The sequence below is a fragment of the Populus alba genome, chromosome 18 (assembly GCF_005239225.2).
Source record: "Populus alba chromosome 18, ASM523922v2, whole genome shotgun sequence".
In the NCBI taxonomy this organism is placed as follows: Eukaryota; Viridiplantae; Streptophyta; class Magnoliopsida; order Malpighiales; family Salicaceae; genus Populus; species Populus alba.
In genome coordinates this window covers 15,217,097-15,232,386 of record NC_133301.1, presented here as the reverse complement: position 1 = coordinate 15,232,386, position 15,290 = coordinate 15,217,097, and positions in this window count along the sequence as shown.

Genomic DNA, 15,290 nt, shown 5'->3' with positions numbered 1-15,290 from the left:
GAATGTTTGTTTTATTTAAAATTATATTAAAATAATATTTTTTATCTTAAAAATATTTTAAAATCAGCATATCAAAAAATTTAAATATATATAACAAAATTTTAAAAAAAAAATCAAGGGCATAAATAAGAAAAGTCTAACAAGGAACGAAGATATTAGAAGAATGACAGAAAATAAATCAAATTAAAAAAAAAAAGCCCTAGAATTAGAAACCAAAAGATGGACTAAATTTATCTCTTGAGTGAGCCATCTTAATTAGTGGTGGGGCAAAACCTTGATGAAGAGATAATTATTTATTTATCAAAACAATTATTTATTCCAGAGGAAAACCCAATTTGATCAAAGTAACACCATCTAAGAAAACAAGAAAAAAGTATTTAATTGATATAATAAAAAACAATTAGGTAAACTAATATAAGAAAAATAAAAATGTATTAAAATGGATGGCACTCGAATAGCTCTGAATGTTCACATATCTTATTTTCTAGATAAGAAGAGATAATAAAAATAAGTGACGCTATTATGTAAATGAATGGAGATATCAATACCAAAAACATGGACAATTTTTTTTTTTTTTCAAATTGAATATTTATTTTCATGAAATTTGATGAATAAAATATCTTTATTAGTTCTATTATCAGAATGATGATGTCATGATTAATTTTTTTAGATGAGTTTGGATTAATTTTATTTTATTTTTAATTTATGAATAGTAAAGATATGTAAAATACTTATATTTAATATATTTTTTTTATTCAAGTAATCTAATTGATTTGTTTTTCTATTTAAATACTTAATAAACTAGTGTCAGACCATGAATTTGTTTACAGAATAAATATAAGGTTTGCATAAAGTAACTATGGAATAATAAGAATATTAACAATAAAATTTATTTATAAATAAATCATAGATTTAATGTCTCTAAATTTTAAATTTGGTGTGAATAAATTCAAGGAATTTACAAGATAAATAGTACAATACTAGCCTTTCAGAATCTCCCACTCTTCCTCCTCAAGGAATTAATTAGTGGGTAGTTAGTTTGTTCTATTTTCTTCACGTTTGTCTATAGTTTTACCTATATTATTGTCACAAATTAGGAATAGTTAAAACTAGTGATATTTCTCACTTGCTATTAAAACTATAGTTTTTTTAATTTGTTTCTCAATTATTGAAACAATAATATTTTTAATATTATCATTCCCATACTTGTTTATAAAAATCATTTCTATTAAATCACATTAATATGTTTAAATTAAAGTATATTATCCCTTCTTAATTAAGGAACAAGAATTAAACAATCTTACGAATTACCCATCTCATGGAAAAAATGCATGATGGTTGGAAATGGTCTCACGGCCTCACCTCGTGGAAAAATGCATGATGGCAACGGTCTTAGGGGCCAATGTGCAGATGGAAATGGTCTCACGAACTCATAAATGCATGATGGAAATGGTTTCATGGGCTTATCTTGAGGAAAAGCAACACTATCGGGGACCAAAGCATATATGGCAATGATCTCACGAACTTATAAATGCATGATGGTGATTTTTTGTTGGATCCATCCTGAGGAAAAAAAAAAATGCATGACAGCTAAGTACTTATAAAATACTTATTTCGCGTACTCTTGAGATTGGAGGATTGCCACCATATATTTTCGCTATTTAGGGACAAATTAAGGATCCATAGAGAAGACTTGACTTGGGGTGCCTGGCATTAAACTTTTATTCATGTTTTTCCAAAAGATGACTTTGCTTAGGTCAATGTTTAGGAATACAAGTTTCTGTTAATTATTTTTATGCAATTCAATATTTGTTTTGTACATCCTGATTAACATGACTTTCTTAAGTTAGTTGTAGTGTATAGAACTTTTTTTTAAAAAAAAAAAACATTTTAAAAATATAATTCAAATCCAAGTTAATACATTCACAAATTAAAATAATAGGTTTTAATACTTACTTTTAATATATATAAAATGAAAGATATTAAGAATTGATTAATTGTTAAGCTATGTATGTTTTAAAAAATCATTTCTATTAAACCACATGATATGTTCAAATATTTGCAATATATACATATTTTGAATGTAATATTAGTAATTATAAAGTTTATTTAGTTCTTTTGTTCTCTCCTCCATTTTTCACTATTATTCTTTTTTCTTCTTCTTTTGAACTGCCTTGTCTCTCTGTAATACATAGCAATTTACGTTAGGAATGTTGATGACAAATTAAATATAACCAGAAAACAAATAAAAAAAATAATCATTTTTTAAAGTATTTTTTACTTAAAAATATATTAAAATAATATTATTTTTATTTTTAAAAAAAAATATTTTTGATATCAGCACATTAAAAAATTAAAAATATATATATAAAAATTTAAAAAAAAATTATCCAATTTTTATTTAGCCAACCGGGGCATATCCAGGAAAAGTCTATCAATAAACGAAAATATTCGGAGAATGACAGAAAATAAATCAAACCAAAAAATGGACCAAATTTGTCATTGTAGTGAGCCATCGTAGTGGTGAGGCAAAAACTTGATGGAGAGATAATTATATATTTATCAAACAATTATTTATTCCAGAGGAAAACCCCAATTCAATTTCATTTGATCAAAGTCACACCATCAAATAAAACAAGGAAAAAAGGTATTTAATTGATATAATAATAAAAAAAAGTTGGTATTTTAATATTTAAAAAAAATCTACTAAAATAGATGGATTCGAATAGCTCTGAATATCTTGCATGCAAGAAGAAATAATAAAAGCAGGTAATGTTCTTTTTTCTGGCTTTAAATAGATGGAGACATTACCACCAGAAACATGGACTTTTTTTTTTTCAATTTGAATATTTATACTCACAAAATCTGATGAATAAAATATTTTTCATTAGTTTTATTATTAGGATGATGATGTCACAGTTAATTTTTCTAGATGAGTTTGATTTTATTTTATTTTTAATTTTTTGAACAATAAAGATATATAAAATACTTATACTTATTTTATTTATTCAAGTACTCTAATTGATTTTTTTTTCTATTTAAGTATTTAATAAACTAGTGTCTAATTACATTGATTTCTCAAATAAATGTAAGGTTTATATAAAGTAACTATGGAGTAATAAGAATATTAACAATAGAATTTAATTATATATAAATCATAGATTTAATTTCTCTAAATTTTAAATTTGGTGTGAATAAATTCAAGGGATTTCCGAGATAATTGTCTACAATAGTGGGTAGTTAAAACTATAGTTTGTTCTATTTTCTTCATTTTATTTATAGTTTTACCTATATTATTGTCACAAATTAGGGATAGTTAAAACAATAGATATTTGTTGAAAATTGTTATAACAAAATTTTGGAAATTTTTAGTTAATTATAAGATAATTAAAATAACTATTAACAAAAAGAAACAATAAATAAAATTATAAAAGTAAAATATGTTTTTTGAATTATGTAATTTTTCTTTGTTCTCAAAACAAAAGGAGTTTTTATTAGCATTATAGTTTATTGAATAAAAAGTAACAATAATAGCCCCATCTTAATAATTTAAACTAAAAAAAAAGAACATATATTTTTCAAGCAATCAAGAGGCCGCCATCCTTCCAAGAAAATCATAGTTACTAACGCGATCAACATCTGAATTAATAGCCCCATCTTAATCAAATATAAATGGTGATCTAGTGAGGGCAGCTAGCGAGGAGGTTCAGGCTTTTATAGAGGACTTCACGGACCCATGCCGTTGAAAAAACCACCATTACAAATATATTTGATTATATTTGTGTATTTTTTTTCATTTAATTTTTTTAAATAAAAAACATGTTAAAAAATTTTATATATAATTTTTTTTATTAAAAAATTATAACTCATGGTGGTGAAGCGGTGGACAAATATCTGGTATATGTAGTAAAATGGGTGATACTCTCGAAGGTTCACCTACCTTTTATTTTATTAATTTGGATATTTTTTTCTTACTTTTTAATATATTTTGGATGAGATAGAAATATTTTATATAAACTACTGAGATTTATTCATATATATTATGTGTTCCAATTACTTATATAAATGGATGAAGCATGGAAATTATAGAAAGCGATTGTTAAAAACTAAACTCTGAAGATGAAATTGAGAAACCTAAGGAGCAAATTAAAATTTTAACAAAAGGTGACCAAGTCGTTTCAGAAGCCAAGAAAGAAGCTAACTTGTTTGTATCTGCATTTCAAAAGCGTTTTTGAAAAAATTTAAATTTTTTTATTTTTTTTATTAAACTTCAAATTAATATGTTTTTAGTGTTTTCAAATCATTTTGATGTGCTGATGTCAAAAAATAATTTTTAAAAAATAAAAAAACATCATTGACATGTATTTTGACACGAAAAGCTATTTGAAAAGCAATCGCAACCACACTACCAAACAAGCTAAAAACAATGGAATCACATCACCAGCAGTATAACGTTCCCTTTCAATTAGAAAGCTTAGAAATAAATTGATTTCACGTGATAGTAACATGAAGGTTTTCTTCCGATCAAATAAACAAATTTATTTTAATTAGAAAATATTACTTATTTATCAAAATAATTATGATTTTGGAGGAACTTTTGCCCCAAGATAACCCAAACTCAAAGTTATTTTATTGAAAGTCACATCATCGGGAAAAACATGAAAACCCATGGACTTGTTATGAAAATATATGATTGATATGATACAAAAAATGGGTACAATGATATGAGAAAATAAAAGTTATATACTAAAATTAATAAAAGTGAAAGTATATCAAAATATTTATATGTTTTATATGATACTGATATTTTTAACATCAATATATTAAAAAAAAATTAAATAAAAAAATGAAATTTTATTCTATTTTTATTTTGGAACATAGTACCAACCGGACCATATTTTAGAAAAAGTTTATCAAGGAAGAAGATATTTAGAAAATGACAAAAAATAAATCAAACCAAAGCCATGGAATTAGAAACCAAAAAATAGACCAAATTTGTCTCTATAGTGAGCCATCCATCTTAGTGGTGGGGTAAAAACTTGATAGAGAGATAATTATTTATTCTTCAAAACAATTATTTATTATGGAGGAAAACCCAAACTCAATTTCATTTGATCAAAGTCACGCCATTAAAGAAAACAAGAAAAAAGTATTTAATTGATATAATAAAAAACAATTGGTATACTAATATAAGAAAAATAAAAATCTACTAAAATGAGTGGCACTCAAACAACTTTGAATATTCACATTCCTTATCTTCCAAGCAAGAAGAGACAATAAAAGCAAGTGACGTTTCTTTTCTCCAGTTGTAAATAGATAGAGACATCAATACCAAAATAAATATGAATTAGTTAGAATTATAGCTAACTAATATAATAGGTTTTAATATTTACTTTTAATACATATAAAATGAAAGATATTAAGAGTTCATTAATGTTGTTGAGCTATATATGTTTAAATATTTGCAATATGTATATATTTTTGATTTTAATATTAGTAATTAGAAAGTTTATTTAGTTAATAAAAACTGCTCCATTTTTGTTCTCTCATCTGTCTCTCACTATTATTTATTTTCTTTTAAACGATCTTGTCTCCTTTTCTTACTGATATTTTTAACATCAATGTATTAAAAAAATTAAAAAAATTTTTAAATAAAAAAATCAAAATTTATTCTATTTTTATTTTGAAACATAGTACCAACCGGGCCATATTCAGGAAAAGTTTATCAAGGAAGAAGATATTTGAAGAATGACAGAAAATAAATCAAACAAAAACCATGGAATTAGAAACCAAAAAATGGACCAAATTTGTCTCTACAGTGAGCCATCTTAGTGGTGGGGCAAAAACTTGATGGAGAGATAATTATTTATTCTTCAAAACAATTATTTATTTTGGAGGAAAAACCCAAACTCAATTTCATTTGATCAAAGTCACACCACTAAAAAAAACAAGAAAAAAAATATTTAATTGATATAATAAAAAACAATTGGTATACTAATATAACAAAAATAAAAATCTACTAAAATGAGTGGCACTCAAACAACTTTGAATATTCACATTCCTTATTTTCCAAGCAAGAAGAGACAATAAAAGCAAGTGACGTTTCTTTTCTCCAGCTGTAAATAGATGGAGACATCAATACCAAAATAAATATGAATTAGTTAGAATAATTATAACTAACTAATATAATAGGTTTTAATATTTACTTTTAATATATATAAAATGAAAGATATTAAGAGTTCATTAATGTTGTTAAGCTATATATATATATATATATGTGTGTGTGTGTGTGTGTGTGTGTGTGTGTGTGTGTGTATATTTGCAATAAGTACATATTTTGATTTTAAAATTAGTAATTATAAAGTTTATTTAGTTAATAAAAACTGCTCTATTTTTGTTCTCTCATCTGTCTCTCACTATTATTTTTTTTCTTCTAAATTATCCTGTCTCCTTTTCTTTTTGTCTTCCATCTCTCAATCCTTCAAGATTAAAAAAACATAGCAATTTAAGTTAGGAGTATTGATTAAAAAAATAAATATAACCAGAAAACAAATACAAAAAAAAATTAACATTGGAGGAACATAGTATCTAATTCTAGTAAAGCATTTAAATTTCCATAGAAAGATGCGTCATATATTAATGTAAGGTCCATTTTCCATTAACTAATCGGCGGTTGCATTCTAATGATTGAGATTTATTTTTTATGCTTAAGCATTTAATTTTTTTTTTAAACTAAATTGAAACTAAAGCATATTATCCATTCCCAAGCTTATGGAGCAATGGTCTCATGGACCATCTGGTAGAAAAAATGTTTGATAGCAATGGTCTCATGGACCATTCCATTGGTCTATATTATGGAAAAAATGCAGAAGGCAATAGTCTTACAAACCCATTTCACACGGCAAATTCCTATCCATCTTATTTGTTGATTGTGTTACAAAAAATAGATTGATAAGTACTTTAGAGAGAAGAAGAAGAAGACTTATTGTCATGACATGAAGTATTTTAGAAATATTATCATTTGTGGTTCATTTTATCAACGATATCGTTTGATTTTGCCATCGCCATCAAAATTAAAGCATAATTTTCCACACGTTATTTTCATAAAGAAAGTAGCAAGTCTTCCATATCCATCTTCGTCATGCAAAGTGAGCTTCCTAGCAGTAACCTTTTATTCATGTTTTTTCTTTAAAAAAAAAAAAACTGACATGGGATAACTTTATAAGAAGAATACAAGTTTTTAGTTAATTACTTTTATGCAATTCAATTTTTTTTTTATAGTGTGGTTTTAATCAACATTATTATATTAGATTCGAGACTGATAAGTTAATATAAAATCTAACTTAATTGATGTTTAAAAAAACTCAAGTGAAAGTTGACTCAATCATATTTGATCAACTAAATAAATCAATTCATAACTTAGTCAACTCAATCAAAATTTAATTTATTAAACTGCGTAACACATTTAAATATGTGAAATATGTATTTTGAATTTAATATTAATAATTATAACTTTAAGTTTATTTAGTTAATAAAAACGGGTACCTATATGTTCTCTCATCTTTTTCTCATTATTATTTCTTCTTGTACTATTTGTGGGGCTTGCTTTGTCTATCTTTCCCTTTCCTTCTGTGTCTCATTAATACTTATAAAACCTATTAATAAGTAATATACTAAAACACGTAGCTTTTTTACTGTAGCTAAAGCTTCTTTTTTTTTTCTGTGGTATTTTTTTTTACATGTTTTTTTAATACATGTGTTTTTCACTATAACAGCTTTGTTTTTTTTTTTTCCTCACTTTTTTTCTTCTGTTTTTTACATATAATGTATCACTATGCATACAGTGAAACACTTGATTTTTTTTTTTTTTTTTTTGCCCATGAGTTTTTTTTTTTTTTGCTTTTTTCTTTGTGTTTTTTTCTTTTAATGAATTTTTTCGTATGTGTTAATTGGTCTTCCTAAAATTTTACTAACCAGTTTTACACCTTCAAACTAATGACCTGGCATATCACTTCAGCACTTATTCAAGAGTGAAGGTTTTCCATCAGCAACGTCGCTGCTTTATCTTGTTGTCAGGTAGAGTTCCTTGATGAAGAAGAGCCTGATGCTTCTACTCCTTTCCAAGTTTTTGAAGACATGCTTGAAGATAATATCTCATCAAGGTATATTTATTATAACAAATAAGCATACTCAAAGACAACTCTAATAGTTGATATAGCAAGGAAGAGTAAGGATATAGAGCTAAGTAATTTTCGGTTCTTTGAGACTAACAGTCAGTGGAACAGAATGAGCCTCCCTTCTCTCCTTCTGGTCAATCATCTTGGAGAGCCTATGTTCTTGCCTTGATAAAGACTCCTATCGTAGTTATTGAAGAAATATCAAGAAATTTTCCAAAATCATTTCTCAACAAAAACATCTCACCCACTGTAGCCCTTGTCAAATCCTTCATCCTCTTGTGCCCTTGCACAGACTTCCGCAGGGTAAATTCTAAAAATTAGGGCATCTTTTATATGGAAATTTAGAATCATAACTTGGTGTTTGTCTATGTATATACATGTTTAATTTTTGTGATTCATTGTAAAATAACTTCAAAAAGGTTAAGGAGCACTTTTATTACCAAAAAGAAATGGTCTGGTATATATCACGTGGCCATTTTCTTTTATTCTGATGAGATATTTGCTCATCACTCAGGAATGGAAACTTAATGGTCCCAGACCTTGGTGCAGAAGTAATGAGTGATGTAACCTCTTCATCAGGACCAATGAAATTGGAAGACTTGCAAAGAATCCTGAGTAATATTGGTGCGGAGGTACTGCTCAGATAGTGCAATTGACCATATCCTTGTTTGTTGTACTTAGGTGGCCCTCGTGATGTGATGATACATGTTGCAGCTAGTTCGGGTGATCCAGATGAAGGTAATTATTAATGCTTATTGTACACGTACTGTAAGACGGTCTTATGTTTGGGATTTCCTGTGTGTTTTACGTCGGTGCATTCTGAGGTAATTATGAGGTTGTAGGGTCACTGAACTCCAGAAGATATTTCAAACTTGTTGCAGAGTCGTCCTTCACTACAAGATTTCACAGTTTTACCGACGGACATATTCCGTCGATGTGTGATAGAACGTTCGTCGGTAAAGTATTTACCGACTATATTACCGACGGAATACTCCCGTCAGAATACCTTTTGTCGGTGATTCCATATTCCGTCGCTATATCGGTCGGAAATACAAAAAAAACTTTTACCGACGGACCGTGCGCGCCAAAAAAAAAAAGTTTCCCGCTTGGAATATACCGACGGAATATTTTCCGTCGGTGTTATGAAAATACCGACGGCCTAGCTCCGTCGGCAAAAGTGTCGGTGATATTTTATACCGACCGAATATTTCCGTCGGTAAAGTCGTCGGTAAATTTATACCGACAGATTATGTCTGTCGGTGAATATATCGGTGATGGTCGGTAATGGTGGCAGACACTGTCCAATGCCGACGGAGTTATTCCGTCGGTAAATCCCTGTGTAATTGTTTTTTTTTAATTGTTTTTAATTATTTAGAAAAAATAATATAAATTAATGGTAATACAAACCAATTATGCAAATAAAATTTATATTAAGCAACAAAAACTCAAATTGAAATAATATTCATTACAAAATGAATGTGTTTCAAAAAAACATTAAACAAAATTTTAAATGTAAATAATGTTTATTAAAAATTAATATAAAGGTGGAGGAGGAGGAGGAGGATGGGGGTTAGGCGGCCAAAAAGGATTAGGCGCACATGTTCCACCTTGTGTCATGTTCATGACCATTTGACGAAGCTCTTCATAGGCCGCTCTTTGTTGTTCAGACTCTGCTCTGTGTTGTTCGTTCGCCAATCTTTGCTCTTCTTTGAGTTGTGTGTATGCCTCTGATAGGTGGTCGCACCTTTGCTGCAAGGCCAAAAACTCCTTAGATTGAGAGCTTGATACAGATTGGGAGCTCCCAGCGGTTGAAGCAGTACCGGTCGACCGCAAGTTGGTCGCGGTAGTGTTGGAGAGCCCGTAAACCCGATTTTTATCGGGTCCACCTGACGATCTAGCCTCCATCCATAAATCCGGATCGAATTCCGGATGGGTCGAAGGATCGTCCCCGTATCTCTCCCTCAACCGATTATTATAGGTCTCTTGAAAAAAAAAATAGTCATCATATTCAATTCAATAAACATAATAATAACCTACAAAATAAAATGGTTGAACAAACATACCACAAAATGTTGAGCACGGTTGTCAACGAACTGTTGCGTCCCCTTTTGGCGGTCATGACTTCGCACGTGTCTCCACAAACAGCTCCATAGGGCTCGGCTCACGTCCAAGATACGTAGCCTATAATGAAAAAAATGTATTAACAACAAATTAATTGAACGATATATTTCATTTAAATTAATCTTACCATCCGTTTCGCATGTGCAGAAAACGGAACGGAGCCGCCGGTGTGCGTTGTCACCGAGCCATGTGTCGCACCCCAAAAAAAAAAAATCAATCAGCGCGCGGCATCGGCTGGCGATTTAATTCTCGTTGTTGCATTTGCTTGAATTTGGTTCGTTAGAGTCGCCACCTAGTAATTGATTTCGGGCTACTAGGAAACCGGATGTACTGGTCTTGTCAGAGATTCGCGGGTAAGGGACTGGTTGTGGTTAGGGAAGGTATTAGCACCCCTAACGCACCCTACCTGAGGTAAGCTGCTTCGTGTCTTTGACGTGTTAAAGAAGTTTTAATAATTGTCTTTTCACCGGAAATTAGAAATATCACTTACGTATAAGTTAATAATTCTTAACCGTGATCCGATCAAAAAATTAAATTCTTCTTTAATGTATCTGCAATTTTATCATCAAAAATATATATACAAATAAATAAAACAAAAATACAAACACACACATTCACTTTCACTACTTTTATTTCTTTTCTTTTTCTTTTCTTTTCATTTACATCCACTATACAAATTCAAATTCAAATTCAAATTCAAAACTAAAAATAAATAAATAAAAATTACATTAATTAATTTAAAAATTACAAAATAATCCCTAGAAACTCCAGAAATTGCAGGGAAGGACTTCTGCCATCAGCTGGAACAGTGGCGGCGCGTCTCCCCACGCGCCACCGTCACTGGCGGCGCGTGGGTTCAAGCGCCGCAGCCAGAAAACCCCAGAAACAGGGGGGGTCTGGACCGGCTTCTTCGTCTCAGCCCCCCTACGCCGGCGGTGACACCCACCGTCACCTGCAACCACAAGAAAACGCACAAACAGCAGTCCATTTTAAGTTGTTTGTTTCATTTTAGATCTGTTTTTTTCTTTGTTTTGCAGATCTGCGTCTGGTTGCAGATCCGGTGATGCCCAGCTGTGGTGGTGGGTGTCTTCTCCTCCTCTGTTTTGGGTGGTGGATCGGGCGTTGCTGCTGGCCAATGGTGGGGCTGCCGTGTGTTGGAGCCGTTGTCGCGGTGGAACGGAAAGAAAACCGAGGAGAGGGCAGCGGGGCTGCCGCTGTGTTCGGCCAGGTGAGGGAGGAGAAGGACGGCTCTGCTGCTGCTGCTGCTACCACCGGTGGGGGGAACGGCTGGAGCTTGTCTGGTGTGGAGATGGCAGTGGAGAGGGGGAAACAACCGGGAAGAAGACAACGCCTCCGCTGCACAGGGCTGCTGTTTTGGCCGGTTGAGGGCTGGCTTCGGTTGCTCTTTGGCAGGGAAGAGGTGGTCGGCGGGAGGAGATGAAGGGGGTAACAGCGGCTGTGGATGAAGAGGATGAGAGGCTGAAGGAGGAAAAAAATAATCCGGGTGGATTTGGAAGGGCTGTTTGGCCGGTTTCCAAAGAAAAAAATTCAATTCGGGTGAGGGGCTGTGTGGGGGAGAAAAAAATGAATTGGCTCCGGCGGCTGGGAAAAAATTAAAACCAGAGGGGGGGGGCGGCTGCTCTTCAAAAAAGGATTAGGTTTAGGTTTTTTGTATTTTTTTTTGTGTTTCCAAAATTAACCCCCCCTTGAATGTGTTGAGAAAACCAGTATTTATAGGCAAAATGTTGTTAGGTTTTTCAACTTGGTCCCTCAACTTCTTTCTTTTTGTAAATTTTGATTTTTCTTATTTTTTTGTATTTTTTGAAAACGAGTAATATCAACGTCGACTCACATGCGGAAAATCAATGATTTTAAAAATGACGCGTGAAACGTCGAACGCGTTTGAAAATCTTTTAACAATTTAAATTCTTTTTTTAGACGACGTTGAAAATGCTAAAATGACGAAAATATATATAAAAAACATATTTTTGGATTTTCTTTGTTTTTCTCAATTTTTTGGATTTTTTGAAAATATATCAAAACATGGGTCAAAAATTGGGTAGCAACACCATGAATTGGCCGATTCCGGTTGCCAGCACCGGACTGTGAGCGTCGAGTGAACCGCTCAGACGTCACGTGCTGAAGATAGTGCGGCCATATATCTTCCGGGATGTATATTGGTTTGAAATCCCTCCAAACCACAACATCGTTCCAGCCTTGGAACCCCTTATCCCTCGCTATTTTTTTTGCTTTTTTCTGGGTGTCATACCAAAAATCACGCAACCTAATTCACACACGAAAAAATTACATTTCGAAACATAAATAATTATGTAAAAAAAAGTCGTATTGTTTTCGATGTTACCTAATTGCCGCGTGATTTTCACACACCCTCCTCACAACAGTGTCATGTTCATCGTCCCAGCAGAATTGATGTTGTATATAAAAAAATAATTTTTTAAAATGTTAATAATTTATTTTACAATTATAACTAGAATTTATTAGATATAAGCTGAAAATTATATATGAACACGAACCTCAAATCTACGAAACCATGCATTGATTTGAGGCATCCATTCAGGATGCCTGGATATCTGACTCCATTGAAACAATGGAATCTCCATCGACGCTTTAAACGTCGATGATATTACTCGGGCGGCCTCAATGTTTGTGAACCTGAAAAGAAATGAAATTAATTTGTGATTACTTCATCAATTATGTTTTAAATTTGTTTTTATATATATAAAAAAAACTAAAACCTTAACAAACTTACATTGAAAGATCGTCCTTCCACTGTGCCTGGTACTGACGGGTAAATTGATTCCGTTGCGAAGGCACGCCACTTCTGCGATGTGAAACATCGCTGGAAGAGGCAGCATCGATTGACGGCGCAGGTGGTGTAGGTGCCTCTTCTTGAGAGGCACCTAAGGAAACATCATCATCGCTGCTAGACGAACTTGATTCGACTGGATGTGAACGACCAGCTTTGGTTTTCATTTTGCGCATCTAAACAATTTTATATAAATAATTGTATAATAAAATTCAAAAGTTAAAAAAAAAAAATCGGCAGCACCTCCCCTATACTAGAAACTACCCAAATCCACAAACCTGCAAATATTAACAATAACCACAACCAATTGAACCAATCTATACTAATTATTCCAACATATTCAACTATTAATCCTAAGATAAATTCAACGTTAACAATTACAATTCACAAATTAATCAATAATTATATTCAAAACAATAAAAAATATGACAAAAAATAAATTCAATAAATTAATCATTATAATTCAACATTAACAATTATAATTCAACAAATTAATCAATAATTATATTCAAAACAATAAAAATATGACAAAAAATAAATTCAATAAATTAATCATTATAATTCAACATTAACAATTCTAATTCAACAAATTAATCAATAATTATATTCAAAACAATAAAAAATATGACAAAAAATAAATTCAACAAATTCAACAAATTCAACAAATTATACTTCAACAAATTAATCATTATAATTCAACATTAACAATTATAATTCAACAAATTAATCATTATAATTATGACAACAAAACAATAAAAATTATTAAAAAAATTCAAAAAAAAAACCTACATCAATAAAAGGAACGAAATATACATACCTTAATAATGTGACAAATTCAAAAAACTTTATCTACATTACCAAAAAAAACACCAAAACAACAAAATAACAAAAATAAAAACAACTAAAAATAAATTAAAAGTAAATAAATTAAATTGGAAAAAAACACATACCTTCACCGACGAAGAGAAGAGAAGTGCAGCGGTGCGGGGAGAAGAGAAGAGAAGAGAAGAGAAGCGGCGCGGGGAGAAGAAGAAAAAATGAGGCGAAGCGGCGGGGGCTGGAACTTATAGGTCAGTTTTACCGACGGAATTAATATCCGTCGGTAACAGGTCAACAATTCCGTCGGTAAAAGTTCAAAAATCCGTTGGTAATTTTTGAATTTCGCACCGAATTTTTAAAAGCCCTCCATATTTTTCGACGTCTGTCGGTAATTCCATCGATAATATGTGTGACCGACAAATTACCAACGGACCTATTCCGTCTGTACACCCGTCGCTGATTGTGGCATTTTGTTCTAAACATTTTCGAGCTCTTTGTGATATGCCGACAGACTATAATCCGTCGGTATACCCGTCGCTGATTGTGGCATTTTGTTGAAAATGTTTTCGAACTCTCTGTGAGATACCGACGGATTTAATTCCCTCGGTATACCCGTCGATGATGGTGGCATTTTATTGTAATTCTTTTCGAACTCTCTGTGGGATACCGACGGACTATAATCCGTCGGTGTATGTGTCGGTGAATCCGTCGGTAATGTCGTCGGTGTGGTGGCATTTCGCGTAATTAATTTCGAACTCTCTGTGAGATACCGACGGATGGTTATCCGTCGGCATGGACGTCGGTAAGTTTGCATTATGCAGGAAAGGTTGTCTTTGTATTTTATGTTTACCTTCCTGCAAAAACTTAACTGATAAACTGTCCATCACATAAAACAATAACCACATTGCTTAAACAGTAAATATTTTGTTTTACAAAATACATCATCCATAATCTAAATTGCATGAGACAAATGTTTTTACATAGGGCTTCATTGTCATAATTAGTCGGAATTTTCTTCTTCTTCCTCATCAATTGAATTGTCATCATCTTCATCGCAATCTTCAATATGGATATCATCTTCTTCATCGACATTTGCTTGTCCGCTAGAGTTGAGAACACCATTCAACTCTTCTCCGTCAATATCAACAAAACTATCATCGAGAACTCGAAAATTTGAATTTTCTTCCAATTCAATCGAAGGAGCAACTCGATATGGTTCAACCAACTCACGAACTTGAAAGACTTCATCTCGCACACTTGTGTCTTCGTTCTCATCCTGAACAACCTCGACACGACCCCGTGGTTTTGTTTTTAAAACGGACAACCAATCAACTCTTGAACGATCC